This window comes from Cervus elaphus, chromosome 4 (assembly GCF_910594005.1).
Source record: "Cervus elaphus chromosome 4, mCerEla1.1, whole genome shotgun sequence".
Classification (NCBI taxonomy): domain Eukaryota; kingdom Metazoa; phylum Chordata; class Mammalia; order Artiodactyla; family Cervidae; genus Cervus; species Cervus elaphus.
In genome coordinates, this window is record NC_057818.1 from 15,981,346 (window position 1) to 16,005,093 (window position 23,748).

The 23,748-nt window shown below is 46.3% G+C and overlaps 1 protein-coding gene across 5 annotated transcripts in view; it reads right to left on the reverse strand.

Annotated features, from left to right (window-relative positions):
* The window catches only part of ANKRD11 (ankyrin repeat domain 11), a 119,495-nt gene that overhangs the window by 94,530 nt on the left and 1,217 nt on the right, over window positions 1–23,748 (reverse strand). The window lies entirely within an intron of this gene.

The following is a 23,748-nucleotide window of genomic DNA, read 5'->3' on the forward strand; positions in this document are numbered from 1 at the left end:
ATTTATAAGTCACACGCAACAACTCAGTTAATTGCTGCCCTCGTTCTTTTGGCCTTGACTCACAGCTCGTAGGAACTTAGTTCCCTGATCAGGGACTGAACCCAGGCCCTAGCAGTGACAGTATCGAGTCCTAACCACTGGACCAGCAAGGAATTCCCACTCCCCAAGTTATTTAACACTCCTGACACTGTAGTCAGGATCCACTAGTTTAGTGTTAACTTGAAAAGGAAAACCAAAACGGAGAACCAGAAGGTAGTTAGAGTAACAACAGCAAGAGAAGGAGGATCTGGGGTGTGCTGTCGAACGCCTGTGCCCCCAGATGATCATGGAAAGGCATCTTCCCTGCCTTGTCATCCACACTGGCAGACCGCAAGGTGAGCAACCACCTCCGTCTCACACCCCTTCAACATGGGCTGACCCCACAAAATGCTCTGCCTGGCAGGATGGGGCAGAAGTGACATTATGCAGCTCAGGCCTCGGTGGTCACATGGCACCTGCCCTCTGGTTCACTATCCAGGAAGCGTGTCGAAGGGCGCACACCCTGCCACCTGTCAGCCAGCCACCAAGACAGTCAATTAGCCCATGGAACAGGGTTTACTCCCAAAAACAAGATTGGTTTCATACTCAAAATACAGTCCATGTAATTCACAGATTTTACAAACCAGAAAAGCAAAATCATACAATCAACTCAAATAGGTGCAAAAAGTGTGGGTTCTGTTTTGTCTAGTATTTATTTGGCTGTGCCGGGCCTTAGTTGCAGCATGTGGATTCTCTAGTTGTGGCCCATGGGCTCCACAACTGTGGTGTGCAAGCTGAGCTGCTCTGCGGCATGTGGGATCTTAGCTCCCAGACCAGGGTTCGAACCCGAGTCCCCAGCACTGCAAGGTGGATTCTTTTTATTTTTATTTTATTTATTTTTTTTTTTTTTTGCAAGGTGGATTCTTAACAACTGCACCACCAAGGAAGCCCCACAAAAAGTTTTTGATAAAATCCAACGTCCATTCCTGATAAAGGAAAAAAAAAGAACTCAGCATATCTGGAATAAAATGGAACCTCCTCAACCTATGAAAACCCTACAGCTAGTTAATGGTGAATCCCAGTTAATGGTGAAAAGTGACAGCTTCCCCACAGTCAGAACAAGTCTCAGACCGGTGGCTACCGCCCCTGCTTCTTCCCATCCCTGCACTGAAGGGTCTGGTCGGGCAGTCAGATCAAGAGGAGACAAAAAGACACCAGAGTAAGGGAAGGGGTAAAGTTGCCTTCCTGTGTGGGCGGCACCGTCGTCTTCGAGACAAGATACCCGAAACGAGTAGACAGCCACCGGAACCAGCCACTGAGTTTAGCATGGCGGCAGGATCCAAGGTTAATAAAAAATTTTGACCTCTCTACTAGCACAAAATAATAGTAATTTGGGGAATTTCCCAGTGAGCCGGTGGTTAAGACTCGGGGCTTTCACTGCTGAGGGCCTGGGTTCAATCCCTGGTTGGGGAACTAAGCTGCCACAAGCCACACAGTGCAGTTTTTTAAAAAGTTTCTTTTAACCATGGAATATTACTCAGCCATTAAAAAGAATTCATTTGAATCAGTCCTAATGAGATAGATGAAACTGGAGCCCATTATACAGAGTGAAGTAAGCCAGAAAGATAAAGAACATTACAGCATACTAACACACATATATGGAATTTAGAAAGATGGTAACGATAACCCTATATGCAAAACGGAAAAAGAGACACAGAAATACAGAACAGACTTTTGAACTCTGTGGGAGAAGGTGAGGGTGGGATGTTTCAAAAGAACAGCATGTATACTATCTATGGTGAAACAGATCACCAGCCCAGGTGGGATGCATGAGACAAGTGCTCGGGCCTGGTGCACTGGGAAGACCCACAGGAATCGGGTGGAGAGGGAGGTGGGAGGGGGGATCGGGATGGGGAATACGTGTAAATCTATGGCTGATTCATATCAATGTATGACAAAACCCACTGAAATGTTGTGAAGTAATTAGCCTCCAACTAATAAAAAATAAAATAAATTAATTAAAAAAATTAAAAAAAGTTTCTTTTAAAAAAAGAAAATTTTAAAAAATATATCATTTACAGCAGCATCAAAATATGAACTACTTCAGAGGAAAATGTGACAAAAGATGTATAAGACTCTAAGCCTGATTAGTGAAGCCTCACTAACGGAGAACACAGGATACAGAGCCGGCAGAGAGACCCCCAGCATCCATGGCCAGGAGGCTCCAGTCTGCTCAACTTAAGAGTCAATGCGAACCAAAACCCCAGCCGGCTTCTCTGTGAAACGTGACAAAAAGCAGGAAATAAGAGTCTGAGAAAGAAAACTGAGTCTGCAGGCCTCTCTGTGCAGCTCCAGGAACCACATGGGTGCTGCAGTCAGAGACAGGGAAAGACAACCGACAGAGGGGCGTCAAGACAACAGACAAACAAACGGACACAGCTGAGTCTCCACCAAGCACAAGGGCGATGGAGAGGAAAACAGATTCCATCTATACAAAGTTCTGGAAAACACAAAGTACTCTGCAGCAAGTCAGGAGCAAGAGAGAGGTGGGGTGGGGGAGGGGCCCTGGACTCTGGGGGTGACAGATACATTAACTTTCTTAAGTGTGCTAAAACCACACACTTTAATAGTAAGTACAGTCTACTGCATGTCAGTAACACCTGAGTAAAGCTGGAACAAAACAACACTTAGCTGGCATCAAAGGTCACCCTTGGCCAAGTGAAACAGGTGAGGAAAGATAAGCAAAATTATCATAATTTAGGGCTTGTGTGGTGGCTGCTTTAACAGTTATCAGCTCACTGGGATGGGGGGGGGGTAGCGCTGAGAGGCAGATGTAATCCCAATTCTAATCAGAACAACAAGAGATGCAGTGACCCATGCTCAGTCCTGGCTCTGACCCCACCTAACCCCTGCAGAGGAAAACCAAGGAGCCACGGCCTGGGCCCAGCAGTCGCAGGGCAGGGTGCCCAGTGGCCAGGCTGCAGATGCAGACAGGTGACCATGGGCTTTGTGTGTCCAGAGCAGACGTAAGTAGAAAAACTGATGAAGCTAACAGATTAAAGGAAAAGCAGAGTATCAGTCTCAGGAAGGGTAAAAATCAATCTCTTCTCCTCTATATCCTAAACTGAAAAGCACTACTGAACTGCAAACTAGAGACTCTGGCATTTCTAACAATTTCCCTGCCACAGTCTTTGAGCAACTGAGCACAAAACCCAAAGGACTAGTAACCTCAGCCCCTGAGCACCCGGATGTCACACCCTCAGAAACACAAACCTGAACCAGGTGATGACAGCAAGTCAAGGAAAGCTCACAACACAGCAAGAACCCACCAAACTGCCCCAGAGGCCTGCTGCCCTGCAGCAAGGGCTCTGCAGAGGCCACCCCGGGCAAAAGCGTGCGGTCACGGTCAGGAGGAAGCACAACACGGTGGGTTTAAGGTACGACCCACCACCCAAATCATACCCTCAGGTCCCATGCAGCAACGCACAGAAGAGGGAAAAGGAACCCTTCTCTAGCTATGTATTTGCTTCAGGGCCTTAGTACCCTAACCACCAGGCCCTGCCCACCACACACGGGGCAGCTTAGTGGTGTCCTCAGCTGCGCCGAGCACCACGGCAGTCACTTTATCTTAATTTTTACACTATATTCACTCTCTGCCAAAGGGTCCATGAGGGATAAACTTAGTATAATTAGCACTTTTCCCCACGTACCAGGCATACATCATCACTCACAGACAGACAAAGATCTGTAAACAAACAAGAGGCCCCTCCAGAGCACCACCACACAAGCAGGAGCGGGCAGAGGTGGGGACAGAGAAGGAAAAGGGCAGGTGGCTGACGCTCCAGATCAAACCGCGGGCATCCCACCTTCTCTCTGAGATAGAGCTGCCGCGTGTACACCCAAGACCAGGGCACAAAAGGCACAGCTCAGCAGGGGGCAGAAGACTAGGAGCCAAGCAGGGCGGCCGAGCACCCTCTCCACGTGCCAAGGCTGGGCACAACACATACTTATTTTTGCACAAAAGTGGGAAGAGGGTGCCAAAATCTATAGGTTGGGTGTGATATTTAGGAGATACAGACAGTAACTAAAAAGAAATCACTTCAGACTCCCACAACAAACCCAAGGCATGGAATCCAGCCATGGAGATGGACACAGAAGCAAGGGAGACGCAGCGGGGTCCAGACAGCCAGAGCCGATGGCCGCCACAACACCTGCTCCAGGGGGACCACCACGTACCAAAACAGCTTCATGGGTGGGAAGACAGTTCACTGAAGGACAACTGTTACACAGAACAGGAACCCACGACCAGAAAGGGGAGCGGGGACGTCCCCTAGAGACGGAGGATGAGAATCCACCAAGGGGGTGCCGACGGCACAGCCAACGAAGGAGCAGTCGTAACATGAAGAAAGCTGACTGGGGAGCAGAGGCCAAGGGTGAGGGGGTGGCACCAGACACGGGGCAAGTGGGGAGAAGGGACTCCCAGGCAGGAAGCACCCCATTTAAGACCTGGAAGAGGGCCATCTCCTTAAGGAAGAGAGCAATGGAGTCAGAGCTCCATTTCAGAAACTCACTTTGGTAACTGTGGAAGCATCAGGGACAAAGACAAAAGGGAGAGAAGGACCAGCAGTAAGGGAGGGATGACGGGGAGAGAGCTGAGTGGAGAAACAGGAAGGAGGGTGTTTACAGGAAAACACGGAGAGAGACCTCAGAGAACGCCCCACACAGAGGCTGAGCCCAGCTGGAGGAGCTAGAGGTTTGAGAGCTGCAGTCAGGATCACCCTCTACCGCCTCCTGCAAGAGGAGCCTGGAGTATGGAGGGGGGTTCAGCCCAGAGCCCCGCCCGGGGTTCCCTGACACATCCATCACCGCCCAGCTCTGCCAGGCAGGTACACACTTGAGCCTCGAGATCCCACATGTGCAAGCAGGCCCAAGAGGGCGGGGAGCAGGGGCACCACGCAGCCAGATCCAGGAGCCAGAGTTCTCAGAGGCCCCATCCCAGGAGCCGCCCGGGGTGAACACTCAGCGCATGCCCGGGCCTGGGTGGGGCCCCTGCTGGGAGAAGGGCCTTCAAGATGCAGGCCCGAGAGGGGGCTCCAGGGCCAGGAGGGGAGGAAGCAGACCCCGAGGGCATGAGGGGACCACTCTCCCGATGCCTGGCCGTTGACCAGGTGAGCCCGAGCGAGAACCCCAGACTCCACGCAGCGGGCGCTCAAGCCTCCGTGGTCACCTGTGAGGTGTTGTGAGCACCCACCAGCCCCTCCTGCCTCACCTCCTCACACAAACAAGTAACGACAGGGGACATGTTGCCAAAAGGGTGTACAGGCCTCTCGGACCCAAAGTTCAAGAGAAGAACACCAGAACAGAAAGGGTTCTGTCACTCAAAGGGAGGCTGAGCCACACTGTGCTGAACTGCCAAGAGCCTGTCAGGAGGCCTGGTAGCTCAGCCCTGACCAGCACTCACCACCACGCTGGACTGTTTCCACAGCAACCAGAAAGGAAATACAAGGCAATCAGTTTTACATGAAAATTATTCTCCATTACAATAAAATGCTACAGTCAGGAAAAACATTTTGAACTAGGTAAACAACATCCATAACGTTAACGCTAATTATTTATTCACCATCCAAACAACTTTTCCTTATGTTCTAAAATACTTTGTATTATATTACACCAGAAATTTGAAGGCTATTTCGTGAGCACTAAATATTACTGTCAATAAAGCACGCTGGGTCTTCCATCCTTAAATGAGAAAAAAGTGGCAGATGACATCACAAAAGCAAGTCAACAAATACAAAAATTACAATCAAATCAAACATCTTTTCTCCACTATCTTCATGGATCAAGAAATGCCCTCAGAAGTCTGAAGAAAGATCAGACATAAAAACAGCTGAGCAAGACAAAGATGAAAAGATAGAAATACACAAATTCTAAGAACAAAACCATCTTAGCCAATGCCTTCTCACATCAAAACCACCAAGTTACAAACACAATTCAGGCACATCAACCAATTCTCAAAAACCAGAATCAAATTCAAACGTCCCTGTCTTCCACACCCCCAAGGCTGCCTGTATCTTGTCACGGCCTGAGGAGCTCGGCACCATGAGGACAGTCACATGCCACGAGAGAGCTCAGAATCTGAGGGAAATACGGCACAAAGCAAAAGGTGTGCACGAGGAAAGGTGTGCGGCTCGCTGGGCCACACCCGCCGCTGAGCAGCCCCACAGGTCCTGACTCAGCGGCCGCGGCTCTCCCACAGTGGCGATGGCTGACGCAGGCACCGGGCTGCCCCATCTCCCGCCTGACCAGGGGTGACTGGTTCTTCCACAAAGAGGCCCTAGCATCTCACCTGCCAACAGCACTGTGATCACTGCCGTCCTCACACAGGCCAGAGAAGAGGCCTGGGCCAGCAACTGACCCCATGACCAACACAAGGCCCACCACCCCTGCGCCTTGACTGGTATTCCTTCCCCAGACCAGTTTCCAGTTATGTCTGTAAACTCTCCAATCCAAAGAGAAGAAAGATAGCCTGCAAGATGCCATCCCCTCCCCTCCTGACCCACACGTTGGTCTGAAGGTGACTGAGTCTGGAGGGGCGGGCACTCACCACGGTTACATGCTCTCTGTGGTCCAGAAGGACCTTCACGATCTAATAAACGTGCAGATGCTGCCAGCATTAACTACAAACTAAAACCATGACAAATTTTAGTAAGACCAACTCTCTAACCAATAACTTTTTCAGCCTTTTCTAGAGAGAAATCTCTAAAATACAAGCACCCACCAAATACCAGTCCCTCAATGTATGGAAGCTTTCACCTGTTCAGAAAGCCTGGCCGTCCTGACAAACCTCTCAAAGGTCAGAACTGCGCTGCTTTTTTAAAACAAATCAAAAGCACTCAGATCCCACTGGTGGGCCATGAGCCAACACAGTCTCAGCAAAGCTCTGACCTCACAATCCTAGGAACGGAACCCACAGCTGACACTCATACCAGAAGGATGCACAAAGCTGTCATTCTGTCACAGCGAGATGCTGGAAACAAGAAAATGTCATCAGGAATAGGAGAGTTAGGTAAGTTGTGGCACATATACATTACCACGATGGAAAACACGAAGCAGCTCCACAGGTATTAACACAGAACAATCTCAAAGAATAAGTGGAAAAAACAAAGTATGGAAAAGCATCTATCCGCACAAACTCATAGACTCACACACACGAGGCCACCCAATGGACATGAAGGGAGCGCCCTGGAGCTCAGCACTGGGGGACAAGAGCCAAGGCTTCCTGTGCCAGCCCACAGAGAAAACCTTGTTTTCAATAGAAACTCGAGCATAAAGACTAAAGTGGGAAAAAAAATTAAAAAAAAAAACTGTGGGAAGATAAACAGTATAGCTTTGGCCATCACAGCAGGGGTGATCTACCCCATTACCACAACTCTCAACAGTCCAAAGCAGAGGAATTTTTGCTTTCTCCTATTTGATCTGAAAACCCTAGGCCAGCAAGGCCCACACACATACACCTGTCCAACTGCTGGGGTTACTTCCATGTTCCCTCGGCTCACCTGACGCACACCCTGGAAGTGTCCCCTGGAAGCATTCCTCACTGTGCTCACAGCAGAGCAGACCTCGAGTCCCGAGAAGCTGGGCTCTCTGAAGGCATCAGAAGTGCTGAGGTGGGGCCCAGACACACTGTGCACTTCAGCGTTCCCTCTGGGCAGAGAACACACACACACAGGGGTGCACAGGCCAGCACCCTGGACCACACAGAGCTGGTGAAAGTTTGCCCACAAGCAGCCTCCGTGGCCTTCTCCACCACAAAATCACTCTTAAATCTGAGCAAATTAACAATGACTCACCAATACCACCTGTCACCTGGTTCATATTTAAATATCCATGTGTCCTCAAAACACTTTAATTGAGGTGTAACTGACAGGTACTTCAAAACTTTTTTTAAAGCTCTTCTGTCCTCTCCCTCCAAACCAGGACCCAAGCAAGGCTTCCTCACTGCCTGTGGTCACTAACACGCATTACACATCAGCACAGGACTTCCTTGGTGCTCCAGGGGTTGGGAGTCCACCTGCCAGTGTGGGGGTCACAGGTTCAATCCCTGGTCCAGGAAGACCCCACATGCCACGGGGCAGCTAAGCCCATGGGTCACAACTACTGAAGCCCAAGCACCTAGGATCCGTGATCCTCAGCAATGGAAGCCACCGCAATGAGAAGCCTGTGCACCTCAACTAGAGAATAGCTCCTGCTCGCCACAGCTAGAGAAAGCCCATGCGCAGCAACAAACATCCAGCGCAGCCATAAATAAATAAATAAAAATTCTAAAAAACATCAGCACAGCTCACAGATAATACCAAGCACAGCATCAGTGACACTGAGTTCACCACCTGGCTGAGGTGGGACCACAGGTCTTTCTACTAGAATGACCACAAGTCCTTCTGCAACCTAGAAGTCATCAGTGGGGTGGCCTTTTGTCAGTACTTGAATATTTTGAACCAAAAATTTTACCCATAATGGTAAAAACATTTAATCCAACTCTAACCCAGACTTTCAACCAAACGTCCAGTTAACAGGAAACACAGGACAAAGGAAGAACAAGTCAGACCCCAGAGCTAGACAACTCAAGGATGTTCTTCCATCTATGGATGACTGATCTGGCTTCAGGAGTAAGAAACAAACAGGGTGCCTAATGCTAAAGACCCTAAAGGAAAGGTGTAAACACAGCTTGGGGTCAGCCAGGACCTAAGTAGGGCCCCCACAAGCCATGCTATAGCCCACAGCACTAAACAGCTCAACACATTGGTGAGGGTGAGATGTCAGAAGGCCTCCCTCTTGTTTCCAAATTGCCAGGCAGTGTACACACCCCACAGACAATGCCAACAGGACAAACTGTTAACAAGAGTTGAATCCAGATGGTAGCACACGGGTGATCACTGTACTCTTCCTGACTCTGTATATTTCTGAAAATTTTCATACTAAAAAATTGGAGCAATGGGACTCCCTAGTGGTCCAGTGGCTAAGATTCTGTGCTCCCAATGCAGGGGGCCTGGGTTCAATCCCTGGTCAGGGAACTAGATCCCACATGCTACAACTACAGCCCAGTGCTACCAAACAAATAAATAAAAATTTTTAATTGAAGGAAAAATTGAAAACACTTTTTTTTTCCCACTCAAGTTTGCTGAACTTAATAATAGGTACTTACAAAATCAACTAAAAGTACTCGTTAAACTGGGTATCAGATGATACGGAATTGTTTATTCTGTTAAGTATGGCAAAGGTAACATGATTGTGTGAGCAACTGGCCTAAATGAAGTTTTTATGGACCTGTAGTTTGCTTTAAAATACTTCAACAACATAATAATTAAGCAAATATGGCAAAATGCTGTTAAATCTAAATGATACATACAGGATGTTTATTTTACCATTCTGTCCTCCTTTTTAAAAAAGTGCTCCTTTAAAAAAAAAAAAAAGTGTTACTGGTGCAGCTGCTGTGGAAAACACTCTGGCAGTTCCTCAGAAGTTAGACACAGAACCTCCGTGTGATCCACCAATCCCACTTCTGGGTGTGCACCCAAAGAACTGAAAGCAGGAACCTAAACCAGCATTTGCACACCCACGTTCACAGCAGCACTATTCAGAACAGCCAAAACATGGAAACCTAACTGGCCATCAACAGCGAAACGGAGAAACAAAATGTGCTCTATACATACAACTCAGCCTTTACAAAGGAGGAAGTGACGCCACAACAGGGACAAACCATGCAAACATCATGCTAAGGAGAAGAAGCCAGGCACAAAGGGTTAAGTATGCAGAGTCCACGTCCAGGGCCCTCTAGACAAGTCAGTTTCATAGAGGTGGGGGAAGGGAAGCTGGGACAGTCTCAGTGAGTGGAGGTAAAGGAGTTGTGAAACAGTAGTAATGGTCAAATGACACTGTCGATGTACTTAATGCCACTGATTTGGACATTTCAAAGTGGTTAAAATGGTCAATTTTATGTTATTTTATCACAATAAGTGAAGTGAAGTCATTCAGTCGTGTCCGACTCTTCGATCCCATGGACTGTAACCTACCAAGCTCCTCTGTCCATGGGATTTTCCAGGTAAGTGTACTGGAGTGGGTTGCCATTTCCTTCTCCAGAGGATCTTCCCAACCCAGGTATCGAACCTGGGTCTCCCGCATTGTAGACAGATGCTCTACCATCTGAGCCACCAGGGAAGTCTTATCACAATAAAAATTTTTTAAAAACCGAAGGATGAGACTACTTTGGCCACCTGATGCAAAGAGCTGACTCACTGGAAAAGACCCTGATGCTGGGAAAGATTGAGGGCAGGAGGAGAAGGAGGCAACAGAGGATGAGATGGTTGGATGGCATCACCCACTCAATGGACATGAGTCTGAGCAAACTCCAGGAGACGGTGAAGGACAGGGAAGCCTAGCTCGCTGTAGTCCATGCGGTCAGGAAGAGTTGGATACAACTTAGCAACTGAACAACAACAACAAAGGATGAGAAAAGTTGAAGAACATATAGATCGAGATAACAGCCCCCAACTCTACACCAAAGAGTGCCTAGAGAGGACTCCATCTAAAAATGAACAAGTGAAAAGCAAAACCAACACAGCAGGCAAGAGCTTTCTAAGCTGCTTCCAGAAAGCACGGGTCAGTGTCAAGGCACCTAAGACGAGGGCCACCCCTCCTAATGAGCCTGTTTCTACTACATCTTCCCTGAGCCCACACACCAAACAAAAAGTTCTCACCCACGAGTAAGAAGCATTAAGCTTTCTTAATGGCGAGGACCTGGACTGACTGGCTTCCCAGGATGTGGGAGACTGTGGGTACAGAGCTAGAATTCCCTTCTCTCTCCAACCTGCCTTTCTCTTCCTTCACCCACGTGCTGTCAGAGCACTGGTGACAATATATCTTTGAATATTATTAGCTGTGCTCCATGGGAAAACAGGTCCCATGACTGATAAATTTTAAATCTTAAAAATTAGACCTTATATTTGTTTTTTTGGTGTTTTCTTCTATCTCCAACTTATTATAGCTTCGAGAGAAACCAAGGGAAGGGGGAAATGGCTTACTGTGGGGAATGCTCAGTAGATTGGTTCTGCGCCCGCCTCTACAGGAGCAGTCCCCATCGGGACGCCACAGACGGCACAGCAGCAGTAGCCGGGTGCGCGCCCACCCAGCCTGGACGCGGGTTCTGGGAAGGGGCACACAGAGGGCCCTCTGGACTGGCAGTCCCCAAGCCTCGAGGACCTCACCTTTACAGTCATGTCTGACAAAACTGGAGGGCACGTGTGAACAAACACCCTAATGGACACTGACTGCAAAAATGAGAGAGGGATAGACAAAAACTGGAAGGCAAGTAAAACCGAAGTGTTGAAGTTGGCTTTTCTTTTGAAATCCCTCAAATCTGTCTAAAAATAAGATATCCTATCCCAAACACCTCAGTAAAAAATAAAGGCCCTACACCCTTAACCAACCTGATGCCTTCAGCCCACACGTGAACCTTCCCCACAAGTCCTCAGGGCCTGGCTGCCACCGAAGGCAACCTGGACGTCCTGCCCCAACAAGCAGCACCCCAGCGGGGGGACAGGCACGCACTGGTGGGGCTGCCCCTGCCTCATGCCCGCTCCACCGCGGGCTGCTGGAGAGTGGTGCTCACACACCCCCACTCCTGGTAAAGTCTGCCAACAACCAGCAGCTGCTTCCTACCTTTGTCATCACCAATTCTGGATAAGTAGTAAAAAACCCTCACTATAACGCTAACCTCAAAGCGCCACCCCTCAGCAGAATGAAGCCTTGATTATTCCGAAGTTCTCCAGGACAAGGTGATCTGGAAAGCTCACCATGCCTGAACTGAGACATCTCGCAGTGACATACCTGGGCACCAACATCAACGATCCCAAGCAGGTAAGCATCCCACTACTGGCACAGACACCACGTGCCCTGCTCCCCACGTGTCCCCCACCCAACAGTCAGGCCCTGGAGACTCAGTCCTAAAGGGTTTCAGCTGCAGATATTGACCTCGGGAAAGTGCAGGGCCACAAGAAGGCAGGTTTGTTCCTGCATAAAACAAATATGACCCGAAATAAAAAATATCCTACTACTCAAAAAAAAAAAAAAATCCTACTACTCAAAGTGACTTTTAATGAAACTGAAGGCTATTTAAAGCAGCCAACTTTCCTAGATTCATCAGCACTTAATACTTGCTTCTGTATAACCTCAACTTATAAACTATGTTTACCCTGTTATATTTTTAAGCAAATACAGGTACAGATATAGTAACAAGGACAGGCTCAAAGCAGTCCCCAGGTGGGCAGCAGGCAGGCTCGCCCTCTGCACTCCCACGACTAGATCTTGTAGCCAACTTTGGTATTTTTTTCATTTTACTGAAAAATAACTGACTTAGATTACTATATAAATTGAAGGTGTACAGCATGATGGTCTGATTAACAGACACTGTGAAATGATTACACTAGGTTCAGCTGACGTCCATCTTCTCATTAGACACAAACAAAGAAAAGGAAAACACCCTCTCCTTTCCCTGAAGACTCTCAGGACTTCCTCTCCCGGGTGTGGCACACCACACCCAGAACTCAGCTGTCTCACAACTGGGTTTGTACCTCTGACCACCTTCCTCTAGTTCCCCTCTCCCCTCCTCTGTCTCTTTTCTGTGACTTCAGGGTTTTGTTTTCTTTTGTTTTAGGTCCCACAGAAAAGTGGCTCATACAGCATTTGTCTTTCTCTGACTGATTTCACTTACATAACACCCTCAAGGTACATCCATGTTGCTGCAAATAACAGGCTTGCCTCATTTTTATGGCTGAGTAATACTCCACTGGATATCTATACTACATTTCCCTTATTCATTTATCTATCAACAGATACTTAAGTTGTTTCTCTATCTTAGCTACTGAAAATAATGCTTCAGTGAACATGGAGGTGCATATATCTTTTCAAAGCAGTATTTTCATTCTCTTAGGATAAATACTTAGGTGTGAAGCTGTTGGATCATACAATCGTTCTATTTTTAATTTTGTGAGGAACCATCACACTGTTTCCATGGTGGCTGTACCAGTTTACATTCCCACCAACACTTGTTAGCTGTCTTGTTGATAACAGCCCACTCTGACAGGTGTGAGGTGATAGCTCACTGTCGTTTGGATTTGCAATTCCCTTGATTATTCGTGATGCTGAGTACCTTTTCATATACCTGTTGGCCATTCATATACTTTCTTTGGGGCAATCTCTACTCAGGTCCCTTGGCCATTTTTTTTTTTTTTTTTAGTGGTTTGAACAACAGAGGTTTATTGTCTTAGTTCTGGAAACTAGAAGCCCAAGATCAAAAAGTTGGTGGGGCCAGGACCTTCCGTCTCCTAACTTTTGGCTGTGGCACCATAAGCATAACATTCACATGCTCCTCTCTCTATGTACATGTCTGTCTCTGTGAACAAATGTTCACATTTTATGAGGACATCAGTCAGAAAGTCCTTGGCCATTTTTTAAATTGCACTATTTGTTTTTTTGCTATTGAGTTGTATGAGTTCTTTCTGTATTTTGGGTATTAACTCCCTATCAAATACATGGTTTACAAGTATTTTCTCCCAATTCCATACATTTTCTTTTCACTTTGATAATAGTTTTCTTTTTAAATTAAACTAAATTATTAACATAAATTTGCTAACATCTAGAATTAACTTGACTTTTACATTTTACATCCCCAAAGAGTAGTTTTCATTACTTAATCAGTCTGTAACATTTGCAAAATAGGCCCCTGGGGATGAAACCAGCCAGCACCACCTCGCCCACACAGCACAGGGAGCCTTTGGGCAAGCAATCTGGTGTGCTCTCCCTACAAGGGCCAGGACAGCCTTTTTTCCCTTCTGATGCAGGGACAATACCTGGAGACTCTACTACTAGACAGCATCAACTATTAACAATGAGGGCTTACTTCTCTGAACTACAGGCTAGGTTTCCAAGTCAAACTGGAAATTCATTTAATTCAAGGGGGAAAGTCTTGTGAGCAGAGTCTCATCTGTGTGACTTAGCTCTAAATCTTACAGGTGATTAGTTGTATTTTCAGCAGTAAAGCCACAGTTAAGGTAAGGACATGAGTCCTAACCAACTCTCAGGTCACTGCCCTGTAAACACCCAGACAGGCCACGCAGGAAATAAACCCGTCAACATTAATCTGTTTGCTACAAATCTCTCCGCCTCCTTTAGAGGCCCACAACCCACTTCCAGCCTCCACTGGGAGGACAGAAGCTGCCATCTCCAAACTCGCAAAGCTTGGCCCCTTAGCACAGACACCTGGCACCCCTGCAGTTGGTATTTGCTGCCATGAGGACTTCAGCCTGCAAGCAGCTCAGTAAGAAGAGTCTGTGCAGGGGAGCACAGATTGCTTTCTTAGCTTAAAACCAAGAGCCCAAACATGGACTTCAGCCCCACTTGCAAACACTTGGAAACCAAGTAGCCTTTGCCCGTTTAGGAGCTTTTATAAATGAGGTTTAACGAATACCAACTTACAGGTGTTAGTAGAGCAAGTCACTAGCAGGGTGTGCAGCTGCAGTGACACCAAGGCTGCAGCAGTCTGTGTAGCCTCAAGTCTCCAAGGACATTTACATCTTAAAATCACAAGATATTCCTTTCCTGTCTGCATTTTTTTTTTAAGTTATTTTTACAGAACCCTCTTCGCTGAAAGCCCAACCCTCAAAAGCAGCCCTGGATAAACAAAGAAATAGTGCCAAGCCTGCCTCGGGGAGGGTGAGAAAAGGCCAGAGGGCACCGGCCGCCTGAGCCCCCGCCCACCCCAGCCCCACTTCTGTGCTGATGCGCAGTCATCATCACTGCAGTTAGTTCGGAAGCAACGAGGAAGACGAGTTCTCTCCCTGCAGTGAGCAGCAGCTGTCAGCCAGGAGAGGTGAAATGCTTTACTGTCATGGAGGGGTGGTGACACAGGGCCCTGGCAGAGCACGGAGAGCTTGAGTGAGAATGAACACAAAGCCAAGCACCTCGCAGCTGAGCAGCCCAAAACGTCCACTTCTGCAACTGCGATGAGACTGCGAGCATTTCAGAGCCCTGCCAGAAACAGTACAGCCTACACAGACCATCCCCCGCTGAAGGCTCCCAGCCAGACGCCCTGAGTGTCACTGCTGCCCCGCCCACGGTCAGACCAAAGGACGAAGTCCTTGTGACACGGCACATGACCAGCGTGCTGTGACAGAGCAGGACAGAGGCTCTGTTCTGATGGCGTGAAGCCAACCAACCGCGCCTACTCTCACGCAAGCAGGCCCCCACGCAGCCTCAAAGCACATGAGCTCCAAGCAGAGAAATGAGGATCTCCTGCCAGGTGCCACGCCTTTCTCAGCCGAGAGCCTAACTTTTAACATCGATTTTTTGGGCAAACACTGGCTAAGCATCTAATCCTACGTGCATAACATGTGCACACAACTATGAGAGACACAAAGCAGACAGCATCCAAGAGAAGCCTAAGATAGGGTGGTCTTTCTCCTCTGGATGCATCCACATCTCCACCACAGGCTGCTTCTCCAGCTCCTCCTACCCAGACCCAGAGCTACTCTGCTGGGCCTGCAGTTGAACGTATGGGACAAAAGAGGTGTTCGAGCCAATCACAGGCTTCTGGGGAGCGGCCCACTCCTCCCCGCACGGGTCCAGCACCAGAGACAGGGCACCTGGGTCTGTCACAGCTCCACAGTCAGGACACCTTCCATAAACATGGTCATCAGTCTCAGTCGACCCTCAAGTATCAACAACTTGTCAGCAAACACCATCCTGCCCACACAGCCCACTTTCAAGATTCCTGGACGCTCTGAGGACCGCTTTATGATGGGAGGCCCTCCCTGTCCCCTGAGCGGCCTCCGGCCAGGATCCAGCAGACACACTTCACTCCTCGGTCACTTTCCCAGAACGGCATCTCTGCCATGTATGTGAACTCAGGCATCATTCCTACAGCAAAATCTCAACCCCATCATCCATCTCTTCCTGGTCATCATCACATGCTTTTCCCCAGAAAATGGTGTTCCCACTTTCCCTAACAGTGTCTCTTCCACTGAGACCTTTTTAAACCTGATATTCATCCCAAAGCAAAGGACAGCAGGGGGACAAGAACAGCCAGAAGATGAGGCAGGGCCTCTCGTGAGCAGTGGCCACCTGGCCACTCTCCCTCCACCCGAGCCCTAGATGCTGCCTTCTCCCAGCCCCGGATCTAGGCATGGGGTGCTCACTGCCAAGCCTCCTGCCCACCAGGCACTGGTGTTCCTCTAGCCTCTCTGACACCACCCACTCCCCGCGTGGTCTCCGCCTCCCCATGTCCATCAGCAAGGCCCTCGTCCCCAGAACACACATTCAGACCGCACTCTGCTTTCCTGGCTTCGGCCACTACCGGCTCCTTCATGGGCTCCGGGCTGTCCTCACGTTACCACCCACGCTGCCTGCCTTTGCCCAGAGCCTTCTGACTCTGCTGCTGCCCCTGCTCTGCGCACCCAGAGCGCTTCCTCCAGCACACCTCCCAGAGCTCGCAGTGCCCTGGCCCCTGAGGGCAGCTCCGGCCCCACATCCTCCTTCCTCTCCCTGCATCTACCACGCAGTCCTGCACACAGCGAGCAACCAATGAATATCTGACTACACCAGTGGAACGTGGGGAAAGCTGTCTGTCCAGTCTCAGAGGCCCCTCCCTAAGACGTGTACTCACCCCAGTTCCCAACTGTCCTCCCAATCCACAGCAGGCCACATTCAGAAAAACCGGAAGTCAGCTACACGACTGCCGATACACAGTGGCTTTACACAGCGCCAAATGGGTGAATGGTTATGACGACAGAAAAACAAAGACTGTACTCTTCACGACTGCCAAGGTCATGAAAAACAAGGAAAGACTGAAAAACTGTTACAGACAGGAGGAGACTAAGGAGACATGCAACTAAATGCCATGTGGGATCCTGGAGAAGGAAAAGGACATTAGTGGGAAGTGAGTGAAATCTAAATGCATCAGGGATTGAATTAACAGCATAACGTATCAATGCTAATTTCTTAGCTTTGCCAACTTTAACACTGCTATGTAAGATGTTAATAACAGAGGACCTGAGTAAAGAATATAAAGGAACTCTCTATTATTTCTGCAACTTTTCTGTATATCTAAAATTATTCCAAAAAAGACAGTTTATTTAAAACAAAAACTTGGGACCTCCCAGCAGTCCAGTGGTTAAGACCATGCTTTTACTGCAAGGGGCACATGATGGATCCCTGGTCAGGAAACTAAAATACTGCATGCCAAGTGACGCAGCCAAAAAAATAAGACATTTAATTTTAAAAATGAAATTAAATTTTTTAAATAAAATTTTAAAATAAAACCGTACTTTATACAGAATGTGCATTTCCACCATACCCTGTCAATGCCAAACTACACTAGCTGACCAATGAGACAGAGCTCTGAGAGAGACCAACCAAGAGAGCTCTGATGAACCGAGGCCAAGTGCCAGAGCCTACTGCACACTGACCTGACCCAACTTCACCTGTAAGGACAGCATCTAAGGACTCTAAGCCTAGTGTGGTCAGCAGAGTAACTCCCCCAAAGAGGTCCACACCCTGGCACCTCTAGGGATCTCAGGCTAGTAATCAGCAGACAGGGGACTGACTACCATGGATGATTCTGGTCAGCCCAACATAATCACAGGGGTCTTTAAAAGTGGAAGACGGAGGCAGAAGAGAGTCAGAAGAGGATGTGACTTTGGAATAAGGTCAGAGAGATGCAAAGTTGCCAGCTTTAAAGATAGAGGAAGGGGCCATGTGAAGAGCCTCCAAAAGATGAAGAGGCAAGGAAATGAAGTCTCCCTGGAACTGGCAAAAGCAACCAACCCTTGTAAGCCTCTGGTCATTTGTTACACAATCACAGAAAATAAGCAGTGACAGCACTGAAATGGAAAACTCACAAGTGCTTCTCCAAACCCTTAGACCGTGTTTCCCCCACCCTTCACAGCCTCCTGAGTCACCCCTCCACCCCTCTTCCGGGTCCCACCTCCCTCCAGCCAACAGACTTGGAGGCTTAGAAGAAAAACATCAAGGAAAAGGAGATGCTATGGGTTAAATTCTAAGAGATTTTCTCCCCAACTTTTTAAAATTGCACTGTGCCATTAAATAACTTTTTTAAAAAGATTAGTTATTGCTTAAACATACTCTTTAAAAATCAGTCATCTGATGAGAACCCAGATTCAGCAGAATCAGATCTAATCACTTTACCAAAGAAAAACAAAGTTCACATGTACCTCATTAAGGTCATATCTGCTGAAATCACTCAGGATATGAGTGAAAGCACATGTTACTTTTCTAAGCTTCATATTAAATGATAAGACACTTCAAAGATCACCTTTCCCAAGTATTAGGGAAAAATTTTCCCCATAAGAAAACATTCTGAGTTTAAGCATATTTCATATATTAACCTCTAAACTCAAAAACTTCAAATTCTAGATGGACTCTTCTCAAGGTAATGGAAATATGTATGTAGGTAAGCTAAAGTTAAATATATTAGGAGCCAATCATACAACTCCGGCAAAGAAAGAATTCTCAAAGTCTAGAAATTCCTTGAAAACAGAATCACCTTGAGGGCTAGAATTTCTGACCCCTAAGGCTGGCCATTCTCCTCTGTAAGCATCCAAAAGGGTAAGATTTGTTATAAAATGTTCTATACATCCTTTAATTAGTCAGGCGTTTTAGTAATTTTTTTTTTTAGTTAATTCCTTCAAGAGTGGTGTCTTGGGGTTTTGTTGAGTTTTTATTTTTACTTCCTGTTTTACAGGATGTAAAACCGCACTTAGAAACACACTAGCAAGGCTTAATTTCTTAAGAGTAATAAGGTTCTCCACTGCATTTCTCATGCTGTTTTAGGTTAAGTTTACACAATATAGCCATAATATCTTCAAGTCTACATTTTCACCCTAAATTAAATGAAAGTTTTACTTTGCTGGATATGAATGAAGTAAAAAAGAAAAAACAAAAACACTATAACTTTAGCCCAAACCTTATGAACCAAGCACCTTCCGGCAATGTCTTCATTGTTTAGTAACATTCATTATTCCAGCACATTCACATTCTAGGTCTGAAGACGACCATTGAAAGGGGAAGAAGACAGGACACTCACTACTGACGAGCTGAGAACAATCTACTTGCTTTATTTTAGATGAAAAATAATCTCTGATGTCAGAAAGTTATTAGGCATTTACAAATTAAATTTCAATCCCAGTTCTCTTTTTTTTTTTTCCCCCAGCTCTTCTTAAACGTCACCTTTTTTAGTTGAACAAGTAGCTAGAGAAGAAAGGATTTTATGAATTTTACTTAACCTTGACCAATAAAACACTTATTTTTCAATCTAAATGATCAAAAATGTTTTTAATTGAGAAAAGGCCAACATTATGTCATGATGAGGCACACACTGGTTTCTTTACAAGTGGAAAAAGAACACCTACAGATTTTCAGGATAATAAATAATTCACTGCACAGATGCCAAGGGCAGGACTGGACATGCGGGTCTTGCCCAGCCAGCAAGCACTCTGTAACTCAGACAGCACCGCTCACCTCAATACTAGCCGGGGTGGGCTTCCCAGAAGCCGTACTCTGCAACAGGATTTTCAGTCATTTCAGCCCTTCAAATATCAGAGCTATATTAATAAGCCAGACTTATTTTATTTTCACACTGAAAACCCCCTTAACTGTTTACTCACAGGATCATAGTTGGAACTGACGGTTTTCTCAAGTTCTAGAATGATGTCTTTAGTTTCAAAAACAACCAATCCCCCTCACCTAAAATGTTAAAACCACACAAACCTAAACCTACTGTTATCTAAACCAAGAACTCAAGTCTTTATCACCCAAATTATGTCCACAATTAGGATTTTCAATAACAACCTTTTCCCAAGTCCATAATAGGTTCATTTTTTAAACTTTATAGAAACGTAAACCACACACAACCCTATTTTTGTGCATTTCTCCCCAAAGAGATTTTTTTTCCTTCATTAAAATACCAAAATTGAGCAGGGAGATAAGGGATAAAAGTAAAGGGGGCTGACTCCATTCTGGAGAATTTATATTGCTTTGGCCTTTTTTATTACAACTGCTCAGGAAGTTTAAAACTAAATCAAAAGATGCTAAACCTTTCAAAAGACCCCACTATGACATTAAACACTGTTGACGTGACACATGAGCAGCGCCAGCAGCAAAGTACACCTGGCCAGCCTGACTGTGGCCCCAACACAGCAGTCCTACCAAAACTGCTTTCACAGAGAACATTCTTCTTCTTCCACAAAGACAACCGTCCTTCAATTATGGACATTTTCCTTTGTCTCTTGTTTTGTGCCAACTGTAAAAGCCATGCCCCCCACCTTCCTCTAAATTGTAAAGGTAAACTTGTAATGATAACAAATGAGAAAACAGCTAAGATGTACATAGCATAATTTCTAGTCAGTCAAATAAATGTTCATAATCCTAAGTTTGTCCTTTCAAAATTACTCTAATACTTCCATACACAGTCTTTAAACAATTCAACAAATACTTCTTGAGCCAATTCTATGACCATGGTCATTCCTAGCCTGCAACTCGGATGACAAAGAGACCATGACTACCTTTATTAAGCTTACAGCCCTGCTATCACGGGGCACATACAAACCAATCACATCTTATCAACTGTATCAAGTTCTACGTGGCTATTACAAGGTGGGGTTATAAGAAGACTCTACGAGGAAGCATATTTAACTAACACCCAAAGGCTGAGCAGGGGTTATCTTAGAGGTTTTGGAATGGGGGCAAGTAGGGAAGACTTGCAAGGGAGACGATAATGGATACTCAGCAAGACCCTGGTCCAGGCAGAGGGTCACCTAGGAAATGAAAGGCCAATGGAGCCAAAGCATCAGGAGTTGAAAAGACCTGAGTGAAAGGGGGGGGGGGGGTCAGGGAGGGGGGTTCACACAATCAGGGTTAGACTGATTAATAATCATCTGGGACACTTTTCATAAAAATGCTTGTAGTTCTAGCATATACATAAAACACTAAATAAATAACACACTATTTGGGCTTCCCTGGTAGCTCAGTGGTAAAAAATCGGCCTGCCAATGCAGGAGACATGTCATCCCTGGTCCGGAGAGATCCCAAGAGCCAAGGAGCAACTAAGCCCCTGCACCACAACTTCTGAGCCCACAGGCCGCAACTACTGAAGCCTGGGCCCCTAAAGTCAGTGCTCCACAACAAGAGAAGCCAATTCGATGGGAAGTTTTCGAACTGCAGCTGGAGAAAAGGTCCACGTAGCAATGAAGATGCAGCACAGTCATATATATAAAAAAGAAAAAAAAAATTTGGCCCAAAAGTGAATTTGAAGGAAATTCTAAATATGGAGAAGGAGGAATGGGAGTTAAGAAAAGCACAGAAGAATGCTAACAAAAACATACATTTATGTACACAGCTGAGCCTGACTGGCTTAAAAGATATCAAGACTAACATCCATCAAACAACAACAACAAAACCACTTGGAATAGAAACATCTCTACCAGAATTAACAAAGTAGGTGTTAAAGTGGATCCTTTCCTAAGCCTTTTTAAAAAGGTTTTCTAACTGCCTGCATTCCAGGTACCAGGGATTGACCCTTTTTTTCCCCCGTATAGCTTTAAGATAAAACTGGAAAAGTTGAACTGCAAAGAAATTCCATTTGAAATTCAAATTAAGAGAACACATATGAAAACATTTCAAGACAGTTTAACTTTTAGTTATTTGCGTTCACTTATTTTTTCTGTGAGTTTACCAAACTGCCGAGCTCGATCCCCAAAGAGCACTGACTGAACAACAGTGAACTGACACGGTGCACAGCCAGACAAGCAGAGCAGATTCAGTCTCACCTACTAACTAGCGACTGTTTTGCTATTAAAGGAAGTTCATCCATTACACTTTCATTTGAGACATGAAGGGACTTACACAGGATAATGGATAGATCAAAACACTTATTTTGGCAACAAATGACGATTATGCCCTGAACCAGCATTTACTGACACTCTCTAATTATGTTATTTAATTGATGATGGGCTCAGTGCCATCCTATGCAAAGTAACTCCTCTCTCATACTGGGTGAAATGTAACCTTACTATGTCAAATGTACTTAAAAACTCAAGGATCACAAAGCATCTTGACAAATACTCTTCAATACAAATAGCATAGTTTCTTTAATTCTATGTGTAGAAAGTTCTACTTGTCACTGTATCAACACTGTAATTAGAGCTGAGATGACAGCCACTGGTCCCAAGCAGCCCATCTGGTTTGGAGAGATGAAAGGCCTGCTGTGCGGTGTGATTATCACGGCAGGGCCCGCAGCACACCCAGAGAAAAACATCCAACAGTGGCAACCCAGAGGTACAACTGCAAAGGAGGAATTCATGATTACGTGACACCTTTAAAAACAAACTTCTGGTAAATCCTGTTATGTGCATTTTCCCACAATAAAAAAAAAAAAAAAACTTAGAAGAAAAAGAGCTTTTCCAAGTTCCAAATCTGGGTCAAATTTGGCACTATCTTTGGGCAGCTTTTTAACTAACTCAGGAGGCACGCACAAAGAACAGAGGAAAATGTCACAGCAACTTGGTCTTTGTTTCCTCTGTCCAGAGAGCCAGCCTATCAAAGGCAAGCCTGCTCCTGAGCGTGACACCACAGAGGGCGGACAACAGCTGAATGGAGGGCGGGGGACCAAGGGGTCACAATCTAGGTTGAGTAAGACGTGTTCCCTTTTTCTTCTCTAACGACAGTTTCAAAGTAATACCAGAGTACTTGTGCAATCATCCTCAAAAGACACAAACAGAACTCAGGTCCTCCAGGATGGCAACACTGAGGAAGAGCAATCAAGGTCCTACAGAGAGCAAATGCAGTCTCAGGGTCTCTGATTTAGAACTATCCAAGTTATGCCATTGACTGGTTCTGCAGGAACCAAAAATAGTAACTGTTTCAATGGCACTTTTTCCACAAGCAGAATCATCTTACATCTTTTGGCTAAGAGCATTTCATCACCGCCCCCCCACCACCAAAGGATCAGAATAGTCTTAAGTTTTGCAATTCAACAACTGCATACACTCTCACTCCTCAGTGGAGAAGGAATGTGAAGGATATTGCGCAAGTCACTTCAGAAGACCCTCTCACCATATAAGAAAGTCTGAAATTTGACTATGGAGAAATTCTTGCAAACGAACATAAAGCTTCTCATAGCCTATAGAAACCATGAAACCTAAGCCTGCTGCATCTGAACTGCTAGAAAGAAAATGGTTCTGAGAGCACGGAGCCCTTTAGGCCAGCTTAATCTTCCAAAACTCTTCGGAAGTTGGGATAGGAAACACAACAGAAGCAGAAAACCTTGACAGGACAACAAGAAAAGAGCAGCCCCCAGAAAAATTAAGACTCCCCGCAAAACGCCAGAGATACAAGACTCAACACAATCCCTCTTTGAGAGGGGACTGAAACCATGTGGCAGGGCCAACCCTACATACACACACACACATACACACACACACATATACACACACACTCTCACAGCTACCGCCCTGCCAGGGGATGATGAAATGAGGAACGGAAATTAACATTTCAGGCAACGTCTCACATTGTTCCTTGAGGCCAAGGGCTGCTGCTGGTGCAGCCGCCGCCGCCGCTTCCCTCCCACCCGCCCCCAGTCCCGCCTACCCTCCCCCCGAAACACCC